The 12,409-nt window shown below is 42.0% G+C and overlaps 1 long non-coding RNA gene across 2 annotated transcripts; it reads right to left on the bottom strand.

Moving 5' to 3' along the window:
• Positions 1-961: 961 nt before the first annotated feature.
• LOC135964527 (uncharacterized) lies at positions 962-11,526 on the bottom strand. Of its 2 annotated transcripts, none has more exons than XR_010577012.1 (3): positions 11,110-11,526; positions 10,697-10,791; positions 962-2,580 (listed from the first exon to the last, which is right to left on the bottom strand). It is a non-coding gene; the product is annotated as an uncharacterized lncRNA (long non-coding RNA). The 2 variants fall into 2 exon arrangements; XR_012416397.1 differs by having other exon boundaries at positions 11,382-11,526.
• Positions 11,527-12,409: the final 883 nt, after the last annotated feature.

Here is a 12,409-nt window from a genome sequence, read left to right as displayed (position 1 = left end):
AAAAGGGCAATATATTGAGACTCAGTTTAAAAAAAAAAAAAAGAGTTTGATATGCATTATTTTAATCTTCAAAACAATTTCCCTATTTCACAAATGAAGAAACAGAAACATTCTTCAGTTTACCTGATATCACACAACTAAGAAAGCCACAGTCTGGATTTGAATTCACATCTGACTGACTCTAAAACTTAAGTTTTTAACCTCTACCCTACCTATTACTTTTAAAATTATAGTGAAAATTCAGGCTCAGTGTGACTGTCTGTAATCCTGTAGTTTCATGAATTGAATAAAAGGTGTCTAAAGGTTGAGAACTAGATTACCTTTGAGGAAACAGTTGCAAAGTATAGCAGGTATAGCTGATGTAGTCTTCATCTCAGTCCATAACTAAAGTTTGATTGGAATCCAGTCAAGCTCATTTGTTTGTGTTGTCTACGGCTGCTTCTCTGCTACTATGGCAGAGTTGAGTACTTGTAACAACCAAAGATATTGACTAAATGGACCTTTACAGAAATGTTTGCTGATCCTTGTTCTAGAGGGATGGTCATGTATTCAGAAAGGCAAAAGAGAACAAAACTTTTAGAATTTAAAAATACCAGCCCCATTCTAAATGTGTTATTTTCATATTCACCCAAGTACTCCATTCCTGTTCAAAATCCCATATTCAGGCCAGGGGTGTTGGCTCACACCTGTAATCCCAGCACTTTGGGAGGTTGAGGTGGGTGGATCATTTTAGGTCAGGAGTTCAAGAGCAGCTTGGCCAATATGGTGAGACTCCCATCTCTACTAAAAATACAAAAATTAGCCAGGCATGGTGGTGAGTGCCTTCTAATCCCAGCTACTTGGGAGGCTGAGGTCGGAGAATTGCTTAAACCCGGGAGACAGAAGTTGCAGTGAGCCGAGATCGTGCCACTGTACTCCAGCCTGGGCAAGAGAGTGAGACTCCAATTCAAAAAAAAAAAAACACACACACACAAAATTGCATATTCAGTGCTGACCTAAAGAGCTTTAGCATTTGGGGAAATAACACCCGTTTTTAACAGGATGAATATGGTATGGATTTCATTCAACCACAAAGCCTCTTTTTTATGCTTGATTGGAGCCAAAAGGCTGAGAAGCAATAGGGTTCTTCTTTGGTTTTGTTTTTTGGTTGGTTTTTCTGTGAGAAGGAGCTAGCTTACCTATGAGCACACATCCTTTGCTCCTGAGTCTGTTCTTAAGCAAAGACTTTCCAGGAAAAGAAATAAGCCAAGGATAGATGATATTTTGCCAAAATGAAGTAATTATTATGGCTTGAGATATATATACACCGTACTTGGAACCGACTTAGAGAGATGATTGCCAGTTTTCCTTAGATTTCAAATAACAGTGCTCCTTTTAAAAAAGTTTTAATGGCTCTAGAAAACATACCGAAGATTGTGTGAATTTGTAGAAGAGGACAGGGCTCTCTGACAGGACCGTGGCCACCAATTGCAGGGTGGAACTTTCAGTGAAACTGATGTGAAGGGATATGAATTCCAGTTACCCCTTCTCTTGTCACTGTCTCTGTCACCTTCTGCCCCAGAGAGGTGGCAGTTGCTCCTTGTTGCACAACCAGAAATCCAAGGTTATGCTTATGGACATCACCTGCTTCTAAGAGCCAAAAGCTGTAGGTGTCTTTAGGCAACATGCCAGATGGCTTTGAAATTTTGTTTCTTTAAGCTGGGAAGAACTCTCTAGAAGCTCCTCCACCCAGCTAACAGTTGACCTGTGTTGGCTTGTTTAAAACACTCATGAAATTGGCCATAGTACAAAACTCTTATGAAGCACTGGGCTTACCAGTAGAAACAGAGTACGTCTATGTTATTATGGTAGAGCTATCACTACTCAATATCACTTGTAGGTCTAGGCAAATACTAATTCTAGCTAATAAAAATTAGGTTCTGATTATAGAATCTGGGTGGTGGGTATATGGGTGTTTACTGTACATTTATTTTTTCTTTTCTCTCTTTCTTATTCTATTTTTTATAATTTTTTATATTTTTTGGAGACAGGGTCTCTCTCTGTTGGCCAGGCTGGAGTTCAGTGGCTCACTGCAGGCTCCACCTGCTGTGCTGTGCAAGCCATCCTCCCACCTCAGCCTCCTGAGTAGGTGGACTACAGGTGTGCACCACCACACCCGGCTAATTTTTATTCATTCATTTATTTATTTATTTATTTATTTTGAGATGAAGTCTCGCTCTGTCACCCAGGCTGGGGTGCAGTGACACTCACTGCAGCCTCTACCTCCTGGGTTCAAGCGATTCTTGTATCTCAGCCTCCCAAGTAGCTGGGACTACAGGCATGTACCACCACACCTGGCTAATTTTTATATTTTTAGTAGAGACAGGGTTTTACCATGTTGTCCAGGCTAGTTTGTAACACTTGGGCTCAAGTGATCCTCCCACCTCAGCCTCCCAGAGTGCTGGGATTGCAGGTATGAGCCACCACACCCAGTCATTTACTGTGATGTCTTACAAATTTCCTATATGTTTGAAGTTTTTTCTAACCAAATGCTGAGAAAAAATTAGATTCCGGTCTGAAAGCTGTCTTTTCTCCAGTTTTCTGGAAGACAAAACAAGATTGAGAAAATATTAGAACTTAGGTAAAAACATATATATCCTCTCCCCCAAAAATGCCTCAATTAAGATCATAAGGATTCTATGAATAATAAAAATACAAGATAAAATTCATAAGCTATGATAATGTTAATGATCTTTTCCTAAGCCTTGAAAACACTTTGGGAAAAACATTTGGACATTTCCTAATAAAATAATTCCCAGGATTATTCTTTCTTTTTTTTTTTTTTTTTTTTGAGACAGAGTCTCGCTCTGTCGCCCAGGCTGGAGTGCAGTGGCCGGATCTCAGCTCACTGCAAGCTCCGCCTCCCGGGTTTACGCCATTCTCCTGCCTCAGCCTCCCGAGTAGCTGGGACTACAGGCGCCCACCACCTCGCCCGGCTAGTTTTTTGTACTTTTTTTGGTAGAGACGGGGTTTCACCATGTTACCCAGGATGGTCTCGATCTCCTGACCTTGTGATCCGCCCGTCTCGGCCTCCCAAAGTGCTGGGATTACAGGCTTGAGCCACCGCGCCCGGCCCCCAGGATTATTCTTAAATTATCAATGAATAATAGTAAGACTAATTGTGTGTGTAAGCGGAATGTTCTCCTCCCATTCAGACTTAAATTGCCATTACTTAATTGTTTCTAACTCCCAAGTAGCCCTCTTTGAACACTTTCATCTCCCGGAAGTTACCAAAAAGCCTCAACCCATGAGGATGTTGAAGTTCCCTCTTTCATTTTCTCTCAGCCCCCTAATAAGCATCCATTGCCATCTCTTGCTGAAGCTCCCAAACTACCCCCGAACTTCTACTCAGTCCACCTCTCAGCATTTTCTGCACACATATAAACAAGCAGAGAAGAATATGAAGTGACTACTGAACATTGTACGTTTGGCTAATTAGACCTAATGAATTTTCTTAGCTTACTGGTATTTTTATATTAATATACTGATATTTCATATTCATATACTATTACACCCTAAACCTAATCCCCCACTCCACAAAAAAGTCTCTTAAGTACATAAGGAGCTACGTATTTAGCTTAATAAGAAAAAAGAAAGAAATTGAAGAAGAGAAAATGAAAATAACAATAAAAAGTGAAATTGAAAACTGATCAAGCAAAAAAGAGAGAAAGTAAGGGAGATGGAGAGAGTTAATACGTACAAAAAAATAGAAAGAATGAGTAAGACCTAGTATTTGGTAGCACAACAGGGTGACTATGGTCAATAATAATTTAATTATACATTTTAAAAAATACTGAAAGAGGGGCAGGGCACAGTGGCTTACGCCTGTAATCCCAGCACTTGAGAGGCCAAGGTGGAAAGATCATTTATTTGAGGGCAGGAGTTCGAGACCAGCCTGACCAACATGGTGAAACCCCATCTCTACTAAAAAACAAAAATTAGCCGGGCGTGTTGGCTGGTGCCTGAAATCTGAGCTACGTGGGAAGCTGAGGCAGGAGAATTGCTAGAACCCAGGAGGCAGAGGTTGCAGTGAGCTGAGATCATGCCACCATACTCCAGCCTGAGTGACAGAGCAAGACTCCATCTGAAAAATAAATAAATAAAATAAAAATTACTAAAAGAGTATAATCAGGTTGCTTGTAACACAGAGGATAAATGCTTCAGGGGATGGATACCCCATTTATTTATTTATTTATTTATGTGTTTTTTTGAGACAGTCTCGCTCTGTTACCCAGGCTGGAGTACAATGCCACGATCTCGGCTTACTGCAACCTCCACCTCCCAGGTTCAAGCGATTCTCCTGCCTCAGCCTCCCGGGTAGCTGGGACTATAGGCGTGCACCACCAGGCCCAGCTAATTTTTCTAGTTTTAGTAGAGATGCGGTTTCACCATGTTGGCCAGGATGGTCTCAATCTCTTGACCTCGTGATCAGCCCACCTCGGCCTCCCAAAGTGCTGGGATTACAGCCGTGAGCCACCAGACCTGGCCAGATACCAGATTTTACATGATCTGATTATTATGCACTGCATGCCTGCATCAAAACATCTCATGTCCTCCATAAATATATACACTTGCTATGTACCCACAAAAATTAAAATAAAAAATTAAAAAGGGGGAAAGTAAAGTAAAAATAAAAAGAATAAGAAAGATACAACCATGAATACGGGACAGATTAAAGATATAAATGTTTACTTCACAAAATTATGTGGCAGCAAATATGATAATCTAGAGGAAATGGGTAACTTCCAGGTAGCATATGAATTACCAGAAATGACCCAAAAGAAAATGGAAAATCTGAATGGTCCATTATCATAGAAGAAATCGGAAAGGTTATTAGACATCTTTCATTAGAAGAAGAGGAAACAAGTCCGGCATGGTGACTCAGACCTGTAATCCCAGCACTTTGGGATGCTGAGGTGAGCAGAGGTGAGCAGATCACTTGAGGTCAGGAGTTCGAGACCAGCCTGGCCAACATGGTGAAACCCTGTCTCTACTAAAAATACAAAAATTAGCCAGGCATGGTGGCGCATGCCTGTAATCCCAGCTACTCGGGAGGCTGAGGCAAGAAAATTGTTTGAACCTGTGAGGTGGAGGCTGCAGTGAGCTGAGATCACACCACTGCACTCCAGCCTGGGCGAGAGAGTGAGACTCTGTCTCAAAAAAAAAAAAGAGATAGTATAAAAACTGTTATCAAAGTGATCTCCATGGAATGAGAGCAGAATAATACAAAACAAGGAGCAACAGAGAGCAGAGGATAGAAAATAACTTTCAGAAATTTAAAATATGACTATCTACATAAAAAACTCAATAACACATTTGGGAGAGTAAGTCTAGGAAATCTCCCAGAAAGTATAGAAACAAAGACAAAAGTATAGAAAACAGAAGATAACATATAAGAGAAATAGAAGACCATTTCAGGAAGTCTAATTTTTATTTTATTTTATTTTATGAGAGAGAGTCTCACTCTGTCATCCAGGCTAGAGTGCAGTGGAGCGATCTCCGCTCACTGCAACCTCTGCCTCCTGGGTTCAAGACATTCTCCTACCTCAACCTCCCGAGTAGCTGGGACTACAGATGCACACCACCATGCCTTACTAATTTTTTGTATTTTTTGGTAGAGACGGAATTTTGCCATGTTGGCCAGGCTGGTCGCGAACTCCTGGCCCTCAAGTGATCTGCCTGCTTCAGCTTCCCAAAGTGCTGGGATTATAAGCCCAAGCTACCGCACCTGGCCCTTATCAATAGGAATGTTATTGTAAGTAGAGAAAAGGAAGTTGTTTTGGGTTTTTTTTTTTTTTAACTGGTAAGTTTCCTAGTACTGAAGGGAAGTAAATCACTGAGTATCTAAATTGAAATAAATCAATGAGTGCCTAGGTCAAAGAATGAAAATCAATCACAGTAAAACAAAGAAACAACTAAAACCTACATGGATGCAAATTTTTTAAAGTGGAGAAAAAAGAAAAGGAGGAGGTGGGGAGGAATTGATAGGTTGCCTGGTGCCTTTGACCAGGTGGGGAATAAGAAAGAGAAGTTATATAACGTAGTTCTATTGAAGAATGAAGGAAGAATGATTTGGGTACATAGAAACCTGAGCAAGTGAACGAACAAAAAGTAATCATTAACTTCAGGAAAAACAGAAAGTAACACAAGAAAAAAAATGTCGTCATAGCATATTAATTGGCTCATCAGTGAACATAATTTAACTAATCGTTACAAACTCCATCAACACTGGGACTTTATTTGGATTACTAATGAATCTCTAGCACCTGCAGTAGTGCCTGACACATAGTATGCTCTCAAAAAAAATTGATGAATTAATGAATGAGTACTGAATAATAGCATTAATGGCGATATAATGACTAGAAGAATGTGGGAGGAGAAGGTTTAGAAAGGCTGACGCTTTCTCCTGTATAATAGAAAATCCGCAAGTAAAGTAACAACAACAACAAAAAGGTAGGGATGGGGTGAGTCAAGAAATAATTGTAAAAGAATATGGAAGTATAATCCTGAAATAAATAGCTAAAAGAGTTGCAAGTGTCTGGCCTTGGGGCGTGGGATTTAGTGGATGTGGGTGGGCAGAGAATCTTATTTTCTTAATTATCATCTTTGTAATATAAAGAGAGACAAACTGGAATGGCCCTGGGGCTTCGTTTCCTCCACCTCTGCACCCCTACAGTAATTTATCGAGAAGTTAGTGAGCAGGTCTGAATTAGCTCAACAGAAGAACCAGCAGCCTCTGGCTGATAATAAGAGCTCAACTCGTTTACAATCCCACCAACAGTGTCAAAGTGTTCTTATTTCTCCACATCCTCTCCAGCACCTGTTGTTTCCTGACTTTTTAATGATCGCCATTCTAACTGGTGTGAGATGGTATCTCATTGTGGTTTTGATTTGCATTTCTCTGATGGCCAGTGATGATGAGCATTTTTTCATGTGTCTGTTGGCTGTATGAATGTCTTCTTTTGAGAAATGTCTGTTCACTTGGACTCAGGAAGGGGAACATCACACACCGGGGCCTATCATGGGGAGGGGGGAGGGGGAAGGATTGCATTGGGAGTTATACCTGATGTAAATGACGAGTTGATGGGTGCAGCACACCAACATGGCACAAGTATACATATGTAACAAACCTGCATGTTATGCACATGTACCCTACAACTTAAAGTATGATAATAATAAATAAATTAAAAATAAATAAATAAATTAATTAATTAATTAAAAAAAACCACCAAAAAAAAAAGAGCTCAACTCTGGAGGCTCCTCAGCTCAGCTTCTTCTCCCCAAGGAGGTTCCCACTGTTGCCTAACTGACTCAACATTCCCTGCAACTTTCCAACTCCCCTATAAACATGCAAAACAGCATGGGGTGGAATCCTTCTCCTGGAGCTCTTTCTGCTGTAGAATAGCTGTGCCCAGGCACATCTCTAGGTGAGAAAATTAGAGTTGTGAGCACTGAAGATTCCCTGCCTGTCAATGTCCCAGTGAGCCTTGTTTTAAATATGTATGCAGTCTGTGCCTTTTAGGACACCATTGTACTGTTTTACTTTGTAAGCCAAATATGTTGTACTGCTTTGGTTAAAAATAAAAAACTAACTTTTACTGGAAAAACTTGATATCACATGTAAAAGAAAGAAGTTGGACCCTTACCTTATACAATATACAAAAATTACCTTGAAATGTATCAAAAACCTCAGTGAGAGACAGAAACTATGAAACTCATAGAAGAAAACATAGGAGAAGTGTCATGTCTTTGGATTTAGCAAGGATTTCCTGGATATGATACCTAGAGCACAGGCAACACAAGAAAGAATAGATAAATTGAACATCAAAATTAAAACTTTCAGCCAGGTATGGTGGCTCACACCTATAATCCCAGCACTTTGGAAGGCCAAGGTAGATTACCTGAAGTCAGGAGTTTGAGACCAGCTTGGCCAACATGATGAAACCCATCTCTACTAAAAATACAAAAAATTCCCCAGGCATGGTGACACAAGCCTGTAATCCCAGCTACTCGGGAGGCTGAGGCAGGAGAATCATTTGAACTTGGGAGGCAGAGGTTGCAGTGAGTGGAGATCACGCTATTGCAATCCAGCCTGGGCAGCAGAGAGCGCCTCCATCTCAAAAAAAAAAAAAAAAAAAAAAAAAAATTAAAACTTTCATGCACGAAAGGACACAATCAGCAGAATGAAAAGACAACCCATGGAACAGGAGAAAATATCGACATGCCATATGTCTGATAAGGGGTTAACATCCAGAATACATAGAGAACTCCTATAACTCAACAACAAAAAAAACCCAGCCTGACTATAAGAATGGGCAATGGACTGAATAGGCATTGTTCCAAAGAAGATATACAAATGCCAATGATGTCTCAATCAGGGTGAGAGAAAAAATAAAAACAAAACAACAAATAGCCAATAAGCACATAAAAAGTGCTCAGCATCACTAATCATTAGGGAAATGCAAAGCAAAGCCACAGTGAGATGTCATCTCCTAGCCATTGGGATGGCTACTATTAAAAAAAAATCAGACAGAAAATTACAAGTGTTGATGAGGATGTGAAGAAATTGGAACTTTTGTACAACGTTGGTGGAAATGTAAAATGGTGTAGCCACGGCCGGGCGCGGTGGCTCAAGCCTGTAATCCCAGCACTTTGGGAGGCCGAGGCGGGTGGATCACGAGGTCAGGAGATCGAGACCATCCTGGCTAACATGGTGAAACCCCGTCTCTACTAAAAATACAAAAAACTAGCCGGGCGAGGTGGCGGGCGCCTGTAGTCCCAGCTACTGGGAGGCTGAGGCGGGAGAATGGCGTGAACCCGGAAGGCGGAGCTTGCAGTGAGCCGAGATCGCGCCACCGCACTCCAGCCTGGGCGACACAGCGAGACTCCGTCTCAAAAAAAAAAAAAAAAAAAAAAAAAAAAAAAAAAAAAATGGTGTAGCCACTATGGAGAATAGCATGGTAGTGTCTCAAAAAATTAAAAATAGAATTACTATGTTTTTCAGCACTTCCACTTCTTGGTATATACCTCAAGGGATTAAAAGCAGGTAAGTGGGAGCTAAGTTATGGGTATGCAAAGGCATACAGAATGGTATAATTGACAATAGAGAATCAGAAAGGGGGAGGCTGGGAGGTGGGGAGGGATGTAAAACTACCTATTGGGTACAATGCACACTACTCAGGTGATGGGTGCACTAAAATCCTAGACTTCATTCCGTGCAATTCATCCATGTAACCAAACTCACATGTAACCCTAAAGCCACTGGAATATATATATATATAAAAAAGAAAGCAGGAACTCGAAGAGATATTTGTACACTTATGTCTATAGCTCCATTATTTGCAATTGCCAAAAGGTAGAAGCAACCTACGTGTCCACTGAGGATAAATGGATGAACAAAATGTGGTATTATGTTGTGGTAATATGTGGTGCAATAAAATATTATAGAGCCTTTAAAAAGAAGGAAATTCTGACAAATGCTATTATTGGGATGAACTTTAAGGACATTATGCTAAGTGAAATAAGCCAGTCACAAAAAGGCAAAACTGTATGATTACGTTTATATGAAGTGGCTAGATTAGGCAAATTCATAGAAGTAGAGGAGAAAGACAACTGCCAGGAGCTAGGAGGAGGGGAAAGTAGGGTGTTGCTTGATAGGTATAAAATTTCAGTTTTGCAAGAGGAAAAGCTCTGGAGATTGATTGTACAACAATGTGAATACACTTAACACTACTAAACTGTGCGCTCAAAAATTGTTAAGATGGCAAATTTTGCTACGTGTATTTTTTCCACAATTAATTTTTTTTTTTTTTTGAGACAAGGTCTCACTTTGTCACCCAGGCTGCAATCACGGCTCACTGCACCTTTGACCTCCTGGGCTCAAGTGATCCTCCCACCTCAGCCTCCCCATAGCTGAGATTACAGGTGTGTGCCACTACACCCGGATAATTATTTTTTTGTAAAGATGGGGTCTCACTATGTCGCACAGGCTGGTCTCGAACTCTTGGGCTCAAGTGATCTTTCTACGTTGGCCTTCCAAAGTGCTGGAATTACAGGCATGTGCTATAGCACCCAGCCCTAAAATGTTTTTAAATTAACTCAAAATGGATTAAAGATCTTAATGTAAAAGCTAAAACTATAAAACTCTTAGAAGGAAACATAGGTGCAAGTCTATGTGACTTTGGATTAGGCAGTAGTTTCTTAGGTATGACACCGAAAGAATGGGCAGCAAAGAAAAATAGAAATATTGTACTTTATTCAAGTTAAATAGATACTATCAAGAAGGCAAAGAGACAACCCAAAAAATGGCGGATAATATTTGCAAATCATGTGTCAGGTAAGGGACTAGCATCTAGAATATTTAAAGAACATTTATAATTCAACAGGAAAAAGATAAATAACCAATTTTAAAATGTGCAAAGCATTTATATAGACATTTCTCTGAAGAAAATATTCAAGTGGCCAATAGGTGGAGGAAAAGATGCCCCAAATCATCAGTCAACAGGGAAATGGCAATGAAAACCACAAGGAGATGTCACTTTATACCTGCTAAGAAGGTTATAATCAAAAGAGAAGAGAAGAGAAAAGAAGGAAGGAGAAAAAGAAAGCAGAAACTGTTAGTGAGGATGTGAAGAAATTGTAACCCCGTAGCTCATACCTGTAGTCCCAGCACTTCAGGGAGCCCAAGGCAGGAGGTTCACTTGAGGTCAGGAGTTCCAGGCCAGTCTGGGCAACATAGTGAGACCCCCATCTCTACAAAAAATAAAAAATTTAAAAATTAGCTGTGTGTGGTGGCACATGCCTGTAGTCCCAGTGACTCAGGTGGCAGAGGTGGGAGGATCCCCTGAGCCCAGGAAGTGGAGGCTGCAATGAGCCGTGATCATGCTCCACTGCATGACAGAGCAAGAGGTCATCTCTACAAAAATAAAGAATTGGAGCCTTCATCTATTGCTTCTGGGAATGTAAAATGGTGCAGTGGCTGTATAAAACAGTTTGGTGGGTCTTCAATAAGTTAAACATAGAATTGCCATATGAGAGCCCACACCTGATGGCTGGCCCCGCCCCACATACCCAGCCCAGCGCCTTCTCTGCACCAGGAAGCCAAGCTGTCCAGCAGGTAGGCCACGGCCAGACCACCGAGAGGCCACAGTGGGCCACATCCAATGTCTTCATGAAGTTTGACCAGCTTCATGTTTAAGGAGGTCTTCCACGGGTTTGCCCAGAGCTGTGATGGCTTATTGACAAGGAAGGCCCGGCCTCGCTGGGGAAGAACCACATGGTTAACAGCTAGAGGGTGAGATGAGCCAGGCCCCAGGGCCCATTGACTTCTCCATGCTGCTCACTGTGTTTGGGGAGCAGCTGAACCGCATGGACCCTGAGGATGTGATCTGCAACACTTCAATGAGGAAGCCTCAACTTCAGGTTTTATCCAGGAAGCCCACCACTGTGACCACCTCACACACCAGCAAAGGGGTGAGTTGTACCCGGAGGTGCCTGTTGACAAGAAAGGCAACTTCAACTATGTGGAGTTCACCTGCATTCTCAATCACGGCACAAAGAACAGAGATCACTAGGCCATCCCAGTTATCCTGACACCCAGGCCCTGTTCCCAGTCACCCCTCCCCGCACATACACTCTGTACCAGCTCCATGCCCACGACCCTGCAAGACCCTCTTGGGGGTCCCCACTTTGAGAGGTTAGGATCCCAGCTCCCAGTGGAGGAAATGGGCCAAGAAATGTGAATGCCAGGCAAGGAGCATACTACGGAGCTGAGGCCGGTGTTTCTACCATGACCCCAGGGCCGGGGGAGGGAGTCTCGGTCCCCTCCAAGGAAAGACCACCTTCTGGGGAGATGGGCCAAGGGCAGGAACTGAAGGCACCAAGGGAAGGCTCCTCAAGAGAGCCCAGGCCTTGGCCGAGGCCTGCCCATTCCTGGGCTGCCCTCTAGGAGGAAGGGGCCTTGAGTTGTGGGATATGACCGACTTCACATGCATTCTCACATAAACACAAGCTCACCAAGGTCCCCTCTCAAAGGACAGGATGCCAGAACCCTCCCCTGCACCCTGTCCGGCACCAGAGCACACCCACACACAGCACACTACCCACAGTGGGAGTGTACTCACAAGGACACAGAGGGAGGGACACCCGACCCAGGGGAGGCAGAATCTCCAACAGAGGGCTGAGCACTGAAAAGAAAAAGAAAGAATTACTGTGTAAACCAGCAATTCCACTCTTAGGTATAGGCCCAAGAGAATTGAAAACATATGTTCACACAAAAACTTGTGCACAAATGTTTACAGCAGCATTATTCGCAACAGCACAAAACTGGAGATAACCCAAATGTCCATCAACCAATGAATGGAGACACAAA

Source organism: Macaca fascicularis, chromosome 8 (assembly GCF_037993035.2).
Source record: "Macaca fascicularis isolate 582-1 chromosome 8, T2T-MFA8v1.1".
Taxonomy (NCBI): domain Eukaryota; kingdom Metazoa; phylum Chordata; class Mammalia; order Primates; family Cercopithecidae; genus Macaca; species Macaca fascicularis.
This window is presented reverse-complemented; position numbering and strand designations above follow the sequence as displayed.